The following is a 12907-nucleotide window of genomic DNA, read 5'->3' on the forward strand; positions in this document are numbered from 1 at the left end:
CGGGGGCTTGATAGGTAAAGCATGCGTGCCCCTATGTATGAAAGGCAAGAACAGGTGCATGCAGTTCCTAGAGTATACAGAAGAGGGGCAGGCGAGTTGGCAGTAGTAAGGAGTGGTTATGTAACACGTGTCCAAAAAGGAGGTAAAATAGAGGGGGGAGTAGCTCCTATTAAGGGCAAGGGCCGTCACACACCCTAAGAGGTGTCATGCTTCATCATCGGGCAACTCCTCGTTGGGCTGGCGCTGCAATGCCCAATGGGTCCCACATGGGGGCTTTTTGCCGATGTGCAGTCTGAGGGGTGAAGGGGCATACGTGTAGAGAGTAATTATGAGTAGAGGTGGGAGAGGGTAAGTGTTGGATACAAATAGCTATAGGGATACCATAGAAATCCTTTATTGGCTGGGCTCCTATGCTATAGCAAAAACAAAGGACTGTAGAGTTGTGGCTAGAGAGGGGAAAGTGCAGCCTCTCAAGCTCAAATTAGTGTGTGTGCAGTGAAGGGGGCATGTTTCATGCTTAGTCCAAGGGATCTTGGCATTTCGCAAGGACCAAGGGATGGTCGTCTACTCAAGTAGGGACGGTATAGGTGTGTCTGTGTGTTCCTGTACCCAATAATTTGGACTTGCAATGCAGTCTCACATACGCAGATATACAATATATCTTCTGGATTCACCTGGAGAGGGAACAAACCTTGACACGGTTAAATAACCAAGGCAAATAGTGACATAGAGGCCATGGTGTAGAGTGGCTGGTAAGGGAATGTTGCAGAACACTCTAAAAACAGTAATTAATCATTCGGGAGATGAAACATGTGTTTGTGAACATAAAGCAAGGTAATTCATTAAAACAATTATAGAAATCGATCCAGAGAAATATATTTGTTAGTCATTCATGCATAGTTCGTGGTTTTAACGGTATTCGTATGGCAGTACCAGAAGGTTTGTGTGGCCTTTAACATGGGGATGTCTGGCGAAAGCGGGGGTGGTGTGTCATCACGGGAGTGCCCCAGCGCATGTGACCCTGTCACCCTGCCAAATAATTTGCCAGGTAAAGGCTTGTAGACTCCATGGTGACTTACCTAAAAGGGGGAGTGGGGAGCTACTTGCCCCAGAAGTGATATCCGGGACGCTCGCACAATAGCGGGAAAGGAGCCTGCAAGCGTACAATTAGAAGCCCGAAAGCAGGGGTGGTTGAGTTGGGTGGAATAGAAAGGTGCTGTAGATTACTCAATCAGAGAGTGGCTGTTTAACCCCAGCACCGGTAAACAGGCAGGGCATTCCTGGTCCCTTATGTCAGGGTGGTCAGGTGGGTGAATGGTAATGGCCTCACTGAAACGGTTCCAGGAGTCTAAAGCCGGAGTGCCAAGTATCAAGGAGGGATGCTGGGAGGATCGCTTCCCGGGATGTGACCATAGGCTCTGGAACTCGTTAGAGTGCCAAAACCCAGAGGGAAGCAAGGCGGCCCAAGTCCAGTAATGCCGCATGCTCACACGTTGGTGTGGCGGGAAACTATTGCGGTCCAGGAGAGAGTACTTACTATTATTAGAGCTCCTGAAGGTATGGGACCAACCCCGCTTTCGGCTGTCACGGAAAGTGCCACTTTCCCGACTGGACAGGATTCTTAACTCCGGCAGGCTGGGTGTGGTTTTGAAAACTACAGTGCAAACCTGGTATTGAATCAGTCAATCCACAGGCGCCATATTGTTTTTCCAACTATAGGCGTCTACTTGGAGTGGTGTCAAGCGATATGCGTCGTACCCAAGCAATTATTTGGCATAATGGTGTGACGGAAACTACCCGCTATTTCTCGGATTTAAAGCAAAGAAAGATTATATATGTCATGCAGCGATAGGGTGATTGGTTCTGGTGGCGGGTACTCCATGTCACTAGGTGGTAACTTGGAATGTTGGCCCTCAGTGGAGGGGTTTACATGGCAGGACTTTGGGGACTGCAGCCACCCAGCTTCGCACGTAAAACAGACGGGGAAGGGGAGCTGGTAAGAAGGTCTTGTGCCTTTAGTAGAAGTTGATTACATGGAAGTCACATACAAGGTATTTACTAAATGGGTGGGCAACTTATTGACTAGATTTCTGTCTGAGGTGGAAAGGAGTGTCCTAAGCAGAAGCTTGGGATTTGGCCACACGCCCAAGGAAGACAAATTTAGTACCGCACAGGAATGGCACTGCTTCTTCAGAAAAATCCACCTACATGCCTTCTTTCTAGACAAACTGAACATGGAAAATCCGGACTGAGGCCTCCATAACCCTTCCATTTTCACGCCCACACCAAGGATGGTTCCACATGAGGTCTTAACTTTTGAACAAGCAGTCCTCAGAGATGTGGAGAAAAATGTCCACGTAAGTCTCCCTTCTACAATATGTCCAAACTACAGACTGTCGCTATGCGGACCCTTGGGAACAACACTGTGATTACCATAAAACCAGCTGACAAAGGATGGACAACAGTCATTATGAACATCGATGACTGCACCTTAGAATGCAAATGCCAACTGACCAACCCGGACTACTACACCCCCTTTAGGTGTAGTAGTAGTAGTGGGTGCCCACTGGGTGACTGAGCACCCACATACACTCAATGGTTTTCTCAGCAGTCACAGGGCTGGATTAGAAAGAAGGAATCCGCCTTCCTTATCAATGACCACCTAAGGATACCCTATTTCTACACCCTGCCAGAGATTCACAAAAACACCAGACCCCCACCAGGCAGATCCATAGTGTCAGGGATCGGCTCTATATTAGAACCACTTTAATAACTTTGTGATCACATTTTGAAGCCCCTGGTGACAAAAACTCCATCCTTCCTCAAGGACACCACCGATGTCCTGGATCTCCTTGAGGGTCTGAACAACGTTGCCTCCGTTGATCTGCTAGTCACTCTAGATGTAGAGGCTCTGTATACCAACATACCCCAGGACGCCACCCTAGAAGTGACAGAAACCATCCTCATGGCAGAGGACTGGACATCCCCAACCCCAGTGAGCTTTATTATAGTGTGCTACCTTAGCACTGAAGGAGAATCTCTTTCAATTTGAGGACCAGCTGTACAATCAAACACAGGGTACCTCAATGGGCAGTACCTTTGTCCCAAGTCTAGCCTTCCTCTATGGCCAACTTCTAGAAGAAACACATCCTGGTGGACAGTAACCCCTACCAGACCAATATCCTTGTTTGGCAGAAGTATATCGACGGCATACTCATCCTGTGGCAGGGCACTTTGACCACCTGCCAGGATTTCTGTGAGTGGATTAACACACTAAACCCATATCTGAGGTTTAGTAAGAATGTCTCCACCACAAAACTACCATTTCTAGACTTACTGATTTCACTTACAGGAGGATACCTTAGGACCACGATGTACAAAAAAACAACAGACAGCAACAGTCTACTCAGGTATGACAGTCATCATCTCAAACACCTACATGACAACCTCCTGTTTGGGTAGTTTCTATGACTACGCCACAATTGCAACACCATTGATGACTATAAACAGCAAGCCCAATCCTTGAGCTCGGATCTAGTAGTGAGGCAGTATCCCCAAAACGTGGTGCAAAGAGCCGATAAGAGAGCTAGAAATAACAGAGAGGGACTACTAGAAACCCGTGGGCGAGAATCTACTGATGTCATTATCGGTGTCACGTCCTTCACACCGCACTCAAATCACATACAGAAAATCATTAAGAAACACTGGGCGATACATACAGGAGCCATGTCTCCCACCACACCCAGTTTTGCTTATAAACAAACTGACAACATTAAGGACATTAATGTACACAGAAGACCAACCACTCCAAGACCAAGGCCGTCACAATCACTGTGGGGTCTGCTGCCTGTGACAGGCCACCACCCATGTGGTTCATGCAGTGTGTGTCCCCTAACACAACCCTCCAAACAGATCGATCTGAGCACTACAGATGTGTGGATTAAAAAATCCAACACAAATGCAACACAAAAAACTGAATATATATCATCACATGCCCTAGCTAAAAACGTTATGTAGGGATAACAACAAGGGCAGTAAAAAACAAAATTACTGAACACTGCAGCAATATAAGGTGTGGTAGGACAACGACCAAAATGTTTACCCATTACATTGATATGGGCCACACACCGGAGGACATACACTGGACGATACTTGAGGCCCATGCACATAACCAAAGAAGCCCTTTTTTTTAAATAAAGAACAATGATGGGTTTACCGTCTTGCAACGCACTGCATAGGACTAAATGACAAAATACCATGGGTAGAGGTGTCACAGTAACACTATTTCCTGCCCTAAAATGTCGACCCCAATGGCATACCGAAAACATTGCATGTGCCCCCCCTACCCGGCCTAACTGGGTCTGTGTATCCGACCACTCTGACTTCACCATTGTTTAGGTGGATCTGCTCCCAATTGGCTACCTCCATACTACTTGACTCACCTGAGTCTCCCCACGAACCACATCTCGAAATTAGATGTCCCGCCCTGATTTGACGGCTCGCACCATGCCCAGCCATTTAGTAAATACCTTTTATGTGACTTTCATGTAATCAACTTCTACTAAAGGCACCAGACCTTCTTGCCAGCTCCTCCTTTTTAACCCGCTGGTCTGTTTTACATGCGCAGACGGGTGGCTGCAGTCCTCCGAGTCCTGCCATGTATACACCTCTACTGAGGGCCAACATTCCAAGTTACCACATAGTGACATGCAGTACCTGCCACCAGAACCAATCACCCTATCTCTGCATGACATATATCATCTTTCTTTGCTTTAAATGCAAGGAATAGCAGATAGTTCCAATCACACCATTATGCCAAATAATTGCTTAAGTATGGCGCATATGGCTTGACACCACTCCAAGATGGCGCCGGTAATTGGTAACACAATATGGTGCCCGTGGATTGACTAATTCGACACCAGGTTCGCGCTCTAGTCTTCAAAACCAAGCCTGGCCTGCAACAGATAAGAATCCTGTCCAGGCAGGAAAGTGTCACTTTCCATGACGGCCGATGTGGGGTAGGTCACGTACCTTCAGGAGCTCTAATAATAGTAAGTACTCTCTCCTGGTCAGCATTTACTGGGCTTGGGCCGCCTTGCTTCCCTCCAGTTTTTGGCACTCTTAACGAGTCTGAGAGCCCTCGGTGACTTCCCGGGAAGAGATCCTCCCGGCATCCCCCCTTGATACTTAGCACTCCGGCTTCAGCACCCGGTAGCTGTTTCAATAAGGCCATTTCCGTTCACCCAGCTGACCACCCCGACTTAAGGGACCAGGAATGCCCTGCCTGTTTACCGGTGCTGGGGTAAAACAGCCACCCTCTGCTTGAGTATTCTAAGGCACCTTTCTATTCCACCCAACTCAACCACCCATGCTTTCGGGCATCCAATTGTACTTCTCCTTGCAGGCTCCTTTCTTGCTATTGTGCGAGCATCCCAGATGTCACTGCTGGGGCAAGTAGCCCCTCCCCTTTCCTTTTAGGTAAATCACCATGGAGCCTACAAGCCTTTACCGAGCAACGTATTTGGCAGGGTGACAGGGTCACATGTGCTGGGGCATTCCCGCGATGGCACTCCACCACGCCTTCGCGGGACAGCCCCATGTTAAAGGTCACACTAAACTTCTTGAACAGCCAAACTAATACTGTTAAAACCAGTTGCATGAATGACTAACAAATGTATTTCTCTGGACTTAGATGGATCTATTTCTATAATTGTTTTTAATGAATTATCTTGTTTTTACAATCACAATCACGTTTCATCTCCCAAAAGATTAATTACTGTTTTTAGAGTTCTGCAATGTTCCCTCACCAAACACTGTACACCATGGCCTCGATATCACAAGTTGCCTTGGTTATTTAACCGTGTAAATGTTTGTTCCCCCTCCAGGTGAATCCAGAAGGAATACTGTATATCTTTTTATGTGGGACTACATCACGAGTCCAAATCATAGGGTACGGCACCTCACTGACACACACTTATACCGTCCCTGCTTGAGTAGACGAGGATCCCTTGGTCCTGGCAAACTGCTAAGATTCCCTGGGACTATAATAGACATGAAACATGTGACCCCCCTTTACTGCACACACACTAATTTGAGCTTGAGAGGTTGAAATTTCCACTCTCTAGCCACATTTCTAAAGTCCTTTGTTTTTACTATAGCATAGGACCCCAGTCAATAAAGGAATCCTATGGGATCGCTTTAGCTATTTTTATCCTACACTTACCATCTCCCACCTCTACTCATATTACTCTCTAAACATATGCACCTCCACCCCTCAGACTGCACATCGGCAAAAAGAAAAGACCTCTGGCAAAGAGCCCCCTTGCAGGGCCCGTTGGGCATTGCAGCGCCAGCCCAACGAGGAGCTGCCCGATGATGAAGCATGACACCTCTTGGGGTGTGAGGCCCCTTGCTCCTAATAGGAGCTACTACCCCTCTATTTTCCTTCTTTTTGGACACCTGGTACATAACCACTCCTTACAACAGCTGGCCTGCTTCCTGCATACCCCTGTTCTTGCCCAACATCTGTTGAAACCCAGCTGACCATCATCATTTTCAGGTCCCGTTACATAGACTTCCGCAAATCCAGCCCAGTTTATTGCACCAAATAACTATTCCCTAGATGAATGACCAAAACATCAGGATGGCCTCACTTTGCCTTGTACTCCCATGAGGCCAGCACCACTTGTCCCAACACATCCCACCAAACCCACACAAATATACATTGGCATCATCTTTATCCTGCCCCAGCTGGTTGTCTACAAATTGCCTTACAGTGTGCACCAAGGAGTGCCGGCAGATTCATGAATGCCACCTGTGAAACCCTTCAGTCTGTCTTCCTCCATCCCCGGCTAGACACACTTCGTCACTGCCCTTATCCGAAACAAATGAGTGCCAAAGTTTAGTGCCAGCAAGCCTGATACCTGTAAGCATCTTGTCAACACTCCCACCACTTGCCCTTAGTTTGTTTTCTGCATTACTGTTTTCGTGCAAGAAACAACTCTTGACAATATTTTTTTAATTTTTCTGGTCACCTTGAAAGGTCTTTTGCATGTGCTCTAAGGCAGTCTCCATAATCTCCCCGTGTTTCTAACAACCTTTGCAAATTAACTTTTATCTGTCTATTCAATATTTCTTCTTTACATTTTTTACACTAATCCTTACAAACAAGAAATCAGTCAATTTGCTTTTTCAGTCATATGTTAAACATTACACCTCATAATAACACAATCCAACATTGTACAACATCACTCTGTGGCTGCATTTCTATTTGCATGCATACACACACACCAATCTTCAACATTTTAAAAATATGAGAATTCCAAATACTTCTAAATGTTAATCACAATTGTTTTGACTTTAAACGATAAAAGCTGTTGGCAGCAACGAGCCACTTCCCTCTGAGCTCAAGAGAGGATAACCCTCAAACCATGCGTCTCAGAGATCATGGAATGACTTCTGGACATTAGGTCCAGGACGGTACTTCAAGTGTCCAGATCGCACTTAGAGGTAAAGTTTAGCAGCATCAACCTTTCAGCCGTCCCTCTATTTCAAATATTGAAACACATATTGGAAACCCAACTTATAATCACCCACAATGACCACTTCCAACTTTATATTGGGATAAACAATCTATAGACTATGCAGCGCCTTAACTTAATATTGTACAACACATGAACATAATCTTCCATGCGATAATCTTATATCCTTATATTTGCACTACATGTGCAGGGATGTGGAATTCCTATAGCCTGACGCCCAGGACATATTGTCGGGAGTCAAGATCAATAAGTTTCCATATGTATTTTGTCCTTGGGACAAGCCGGCCCAATCCCCTGTAGCACAATCCCTTTGGCTGCCAGTTTGTAGTTCCACATTATGGATCAGGAAAGGGCACTGTCTGCAGTTAAGGTAATATTTTTGCCCATATGTTAATGCTGTTTAAACTTGTATTTATGTTTCACTAAATGAAAGCTTTTATTATTAAGTTGTAAGCTCTGACTGCACTACTGACAGTGGTTCCAGTATAAAAATGTGTACACGTTTTCAAAGTTTAGCAATATGAGGCTATGTATAATGCTCCTAGAATCCTCCCTGATTTACGAGGCTTGAAAGTAAGATTGATGATTCTTTGCTTTCAAAATAAAATGTTGATAAAAAAACTAAAGCAGGAAAATTTTTTTTTTGCTAAACTACTGTCAAATTTCAGGTACCATTACTTTGCAGAATCATTTAGTAACGTGTTGATGCATGCGAGTATTCCCCAAAAATATTCATAATGTAAAATGAGTGTAACCAGTTTCAATAAGATTATGGGAAATAAAAATAAACAAGCATTGGCAAAGCCAGTAGGTCTGAAATTAGTGGTCAGCTCTTTAGTTTTGTCAATGTGTGACTTGTTTTGGCATGGTTTTTGTACAACATTATAGGTGTGGCAGCTGCCGGGCCCTCACTATTATAACAAACATTGGCAAAAGCAAATACAGTTTTTAGTCTCAAAAAGCACCCACTGCCACAGTAGTTACTGGCATTGAACAGAACTACTTTGTGTGCCGATATGCTCCTTGTGAAAGAGCTGAATGCTGTCACTGACAGTGAAGCCAGCCGATAAAGAGAGAGAGAGACAAGATTTTAATAAATGCAATAGGTCATGGACAAGGCCAGACCAAATAAGGGGCCCAATTATTAAAGAAAGTGGACCCATAAAATATGTACTTGCATTAGGTGCAGCTATACAGCTTTCGTGAATTCCCAATAATTTACAGAAGTAGGACAAGAAATAGCACTCCAAGAAAATATTTGTGAAGTGCATTTTAGCATGAGCAAATATGCATGTATAGATTTGCTCATGCGAAAATCTGAGTGTTTGCAAAATCATTTTTCCTCCAACCACTTTTTTCCCAATTTTGGAAGAAGGTTTACGTCTGCCATTGTCAGCAGTATATTTCCAACATTTCTCAGTATGGGAAAAGATTAGAGAAGGGTTGTTGAAACCCTTAAAACTCTCAAAGGGGCATTTTAACCATGGAACTATTGCTTACCACTACCGTCAGCCCCAGTAGGTAGATCTGCGGAAACGTGGCAACATTAGTTGATTGCAAGTATTCAAACACTACTATGGTATGAGCCCTGGCATAAGCAGAGAGGCTATATCAGAGCTCTAATAGAATGAGATTGCTGTCATAATTTGTCGCCGCACTACATGGCACCAAAGGGTCAAGTGGATTTTGTTACAGGACAAGTAGATTTATGAAGCAAACTGCCATATGGACAAGTAGATATTTTATTAAATTCCACCCCCCGGCATTTGTGATTGCCATTGCCAGCAAGACAAGTCATACAGTATATACAAAACATGGAACTAAGGGCCATATGTATGAAAATGTCCATTTGCGATTCTCAAATAGCGATTTTTTGCGAATCACTATTCGAGAATCGCAAAAGGCTATGACACCCTGTTGCACCCCTGAAATGTGCATGTGTGCACATGTGGCACACATACATGCCTTAAGGGCATGTATGTGAGTCACATGGCACCTTTAAAAATGCTAAAAAGTGCATTTTTCAAAGGAATCGCAAATTACCATCAACTTGAAGTTGGTGGTAAATTGCGATTCCTTATGGCCAAATCGCACTTTAATTGTGCTTCTTACATTGCATTTAAGGAATTGCAATTTGCAATTCCTTAAATGCAATTGCAAAATAGGGAATCACAAAATTTGCGATTCCTTATTTTGCGAGGGGTGTTTTGTGTCATACATTGGACACTGCTGATTTCCTCCATACATATGGCCCCAAGACCGCGTTGTCCTCACCTTAAAGATGGCAATCCTACTCGCCCTGTGAATATGCAGAACTTTAGAGAATACAGTGTCTGCTTACCTCATCAAAGATGTGCAATGATCTATGCAGTGAGGGTTGGTCGTATTACGGTGGCAGCCGATGGTTGAGGGCAAAAGGGACTCCTATCTGGCTTGCCAAATGTTAAGGGGCAACTTAAAATATAGAAAAAGACAAAACTGCTCTTGGCAAGCCAAACACGGCTTTTTACTGTCATGGCAGGAAGAGTCACCATCTACACACGGGTAAATAGCTGGTCTCAATTTGCTGCTTCACAGGCAGCTTCTTATACAACAACATGAACAATGCTCATTACAAAAGGTCAAATAATGAGTTACTTAGCAGTGACTTGTTTGTTACAAAAGGTCACATCACCTGTATCCCTAAACCTTTAACATATTTCTTACACATTATTTATTGCAGTTCAAACAATGCTTAACAAACTAACTATTCACTACTTTTGAATGCTTGTGTATTTGCATGTGTGCTTTATCGTTCTGCTCCCAATACCTCTTTTCAGATTATGTGTACTCGTGGCTAATTTACTCTCTTGCTCCTATTCTTCAATCATGTTTTTAATTTGCTGGGACAACAGCATGTGTGCTAAGACCATAAATTCCTTCAAGCTCACAAACAAATTCCTTTAACTAAGACCTTGCTGGTCATGCATTCTAATTTCAAGTGAACTCTTCATCTCTTTAGTCTCAACACAGATTTTAGGCCTACCCTGCTCTTTTACCACCAATGTTATATCGTTTAATACGGATGTCTGCTGTAGCGTAATGTCTTCACATTTAATGTCCTCTCCAACAACCTTGTGGCAATTAAGACTCAGATTCTTTAGGAGAGAGAAGTAACCCATGAGGTGATTGCACAAGTGCATGCACAATTTGCTCAAAAATTTTCAATCAGTGCATCCACAATGCCATCACTCCCTGCTGCTGCCTGCCATGACCGGGGACTACAGCCCCCAGCTAACAACGGGGCTGATGCCATGAATGTGATGTGCCAGGAGGCGCAAGGGTTACATAGACGCTGTCGGTCTCCCGCAGCGCGGGATCCACAATGCCATCACTCCCTACTGCTGCCTGCCGTGACTTAGGACTACAGCCCCCAGCTAATATAGCGGCTGACCCCGAGAACATTAAGCGCCAGGAGGCACGAGGGCTACATAGACGCTGCCGGTCTTCAGCAGCGCAGGATCCACAACACCATCATTACCTGCTGCTGTCTGCCGTGACCGGGGACTACAGCCCCTAACTAATAACGCGGCTGACGCCACGAACGTGATGTGCCAGGAGGCGCGAGGGCTACATAGACGCTGTCAGTCTCCCGCAGCCCGGGATGCACGCCCGTCTGCACCAGGAAGAGGCATCTACTAACAGCTAATGGTTAAGTGACTCAGGTGAGTTTCCCACTATTTCGAACAGTCTTTAAGTGTTAATCATGGGGGAAGTGCACAGGGACACTGACATTGTGCCATGCAACCACTAGTATAGATAGCATGTTAGAAAGGGTTTTCAGCATTGTTTCTAGTGAAGTTGAACTCACTGAACGACGTTTATCCCTGGGAGGGCTGCCAGAAGATTCAACTACCCAATCCGCAGTCAGTCCTATACCTATAATTCCAGTTCCATGATATCCCAGGGAACTACTGCTAACAATATAACTCTCTCTAGTGGCAGCTCTAAGGGTGCTGAAATCCCTAAACCACAGTTAAATATGAACATATTAGCGCCCACCACAGTTCCAAGCGCAAAAGGATGCCTGGAAAGCCCGCCAGTTCTAAAGGGAAACAACCCACCTGTTCAAGTTCATCCTGTACTGTTTTGAGCTCGGGGATACAACCTCCATCAATTGTTCATAATCCTGAGGTGGCACAAATGAGTTCTATCAGCACACAGAGTGATGTATCTCCTACATCAACACATAGTATCTTTGGAGACGCACGTCTCGATACTATTGTTGATACTGTCTTTACACGAACAAAAGAGTTGATAGACAAGAACGTTGCCTTGCTTTGGGAATGAGTAGACCGTTTGGACACCATAATGAACAAAATGAGTGGACAACAAGAGACTATTCAGACTGTTGCTACCGCAGGGGCGGGTTTGCCCTTATTAATTGATGCTAGGCAAAAACCTGAACCATTGATCGCAACTCTGCTTAAAGGTCCTTTGCCTGATAACTCATGTGTAACATGTAGCAAAGTTAAGGAATTTTTTATACCCAAGCTTAATGACGAGCATGAAAATAGACTAAACATATCTAGGATTGCTCCAAATCTGCCCTCCACTAGCCAGTCTGAACCAGCGATTAGCTTATCCGTGGAGAACTCAAAGTTAGGTAGTCTGAATAGTAGCTTACCTAACTTCAAGAGAAAGGGACAATCCGAGTCTAATATGGAGGTACTTGGCCTGCCACCAGAAGCATACCCCTACGTTTTAGTGCTGGCAGGGGTGCCAGCCCTTAAGAAAGAACAGGGGGAGACCTGGCATCAACTATGCAATAAATGTGTGGACTGGCTATCCAAACATAGGAGGTTTAAGGTGTCAGATATGAAAAGCATTATCATTGTAAGAAGAGTAGGGTGGTTGGGGGGTGTCACCGAAGGACATTGAGGGGGACTGCATAGTGATTAACTTTCGCAGGCCGTTCATGGTTAGATCATTATTGAGGGCACAGGAAGATTTCACTATCAACCCCACACTCATTACCGTTAGGCTATTTTTAGAAGCCGGTTGCTGGCCCTCGGTAAACGACGCCCCCTTCCCATTCACGCACAACAGGTTCCTACCATTGTCTCACCTGGTAACCAACTAACCCAGTTCCGCATCAAATATAGATGAACATTCCCCATAGCCAATGGAATATGCCATGTTAAATAAAGTAACTAATGATTGCAATTTAAAAGGACTCAGTTGGAATGTTGCTAGGTAAGAGTCAAAAATATCTTTACCAGATTGGCTAGATATAGTACAAGAGTAGGATATGCTTATGTTTCAGGAGACCTGGGCCACGCAAGATTAATGTTTGAATGTTTTAACACTCTTGCCTCCATTCCTAA

At 44.7% G+C, this 12907-nt stretch overlaps 1 protein-coding gene across 2 annotated transcripts in view; it reads right to left on the reverse strand.

Annotated features, from left to right (window-relative positions):
* Positions 1–12907, reverse strand: part of TRMO (tRNA methyltransferase O) — a 227917-nt gene that overhangs the window by 72228 nt on the left and 142782 nt on the right. The gene's annotated exons all lie outside the window — the stretch shown is intronic.

Source organism: Triturus cristatus, chromosome 2_1, assembly GCF_964204655.1.
Source record: "Triturus cristatus chromosome 2_1, aTriCri1.1, whole genome shotgun sequence".
In the NCBI taxonomy this organism is placed as follows: Eukaryota; Metazoa; Chordata; class Amphibia; order Caudata; family Salamandridae; genus Triturus; species Triturus cristatus.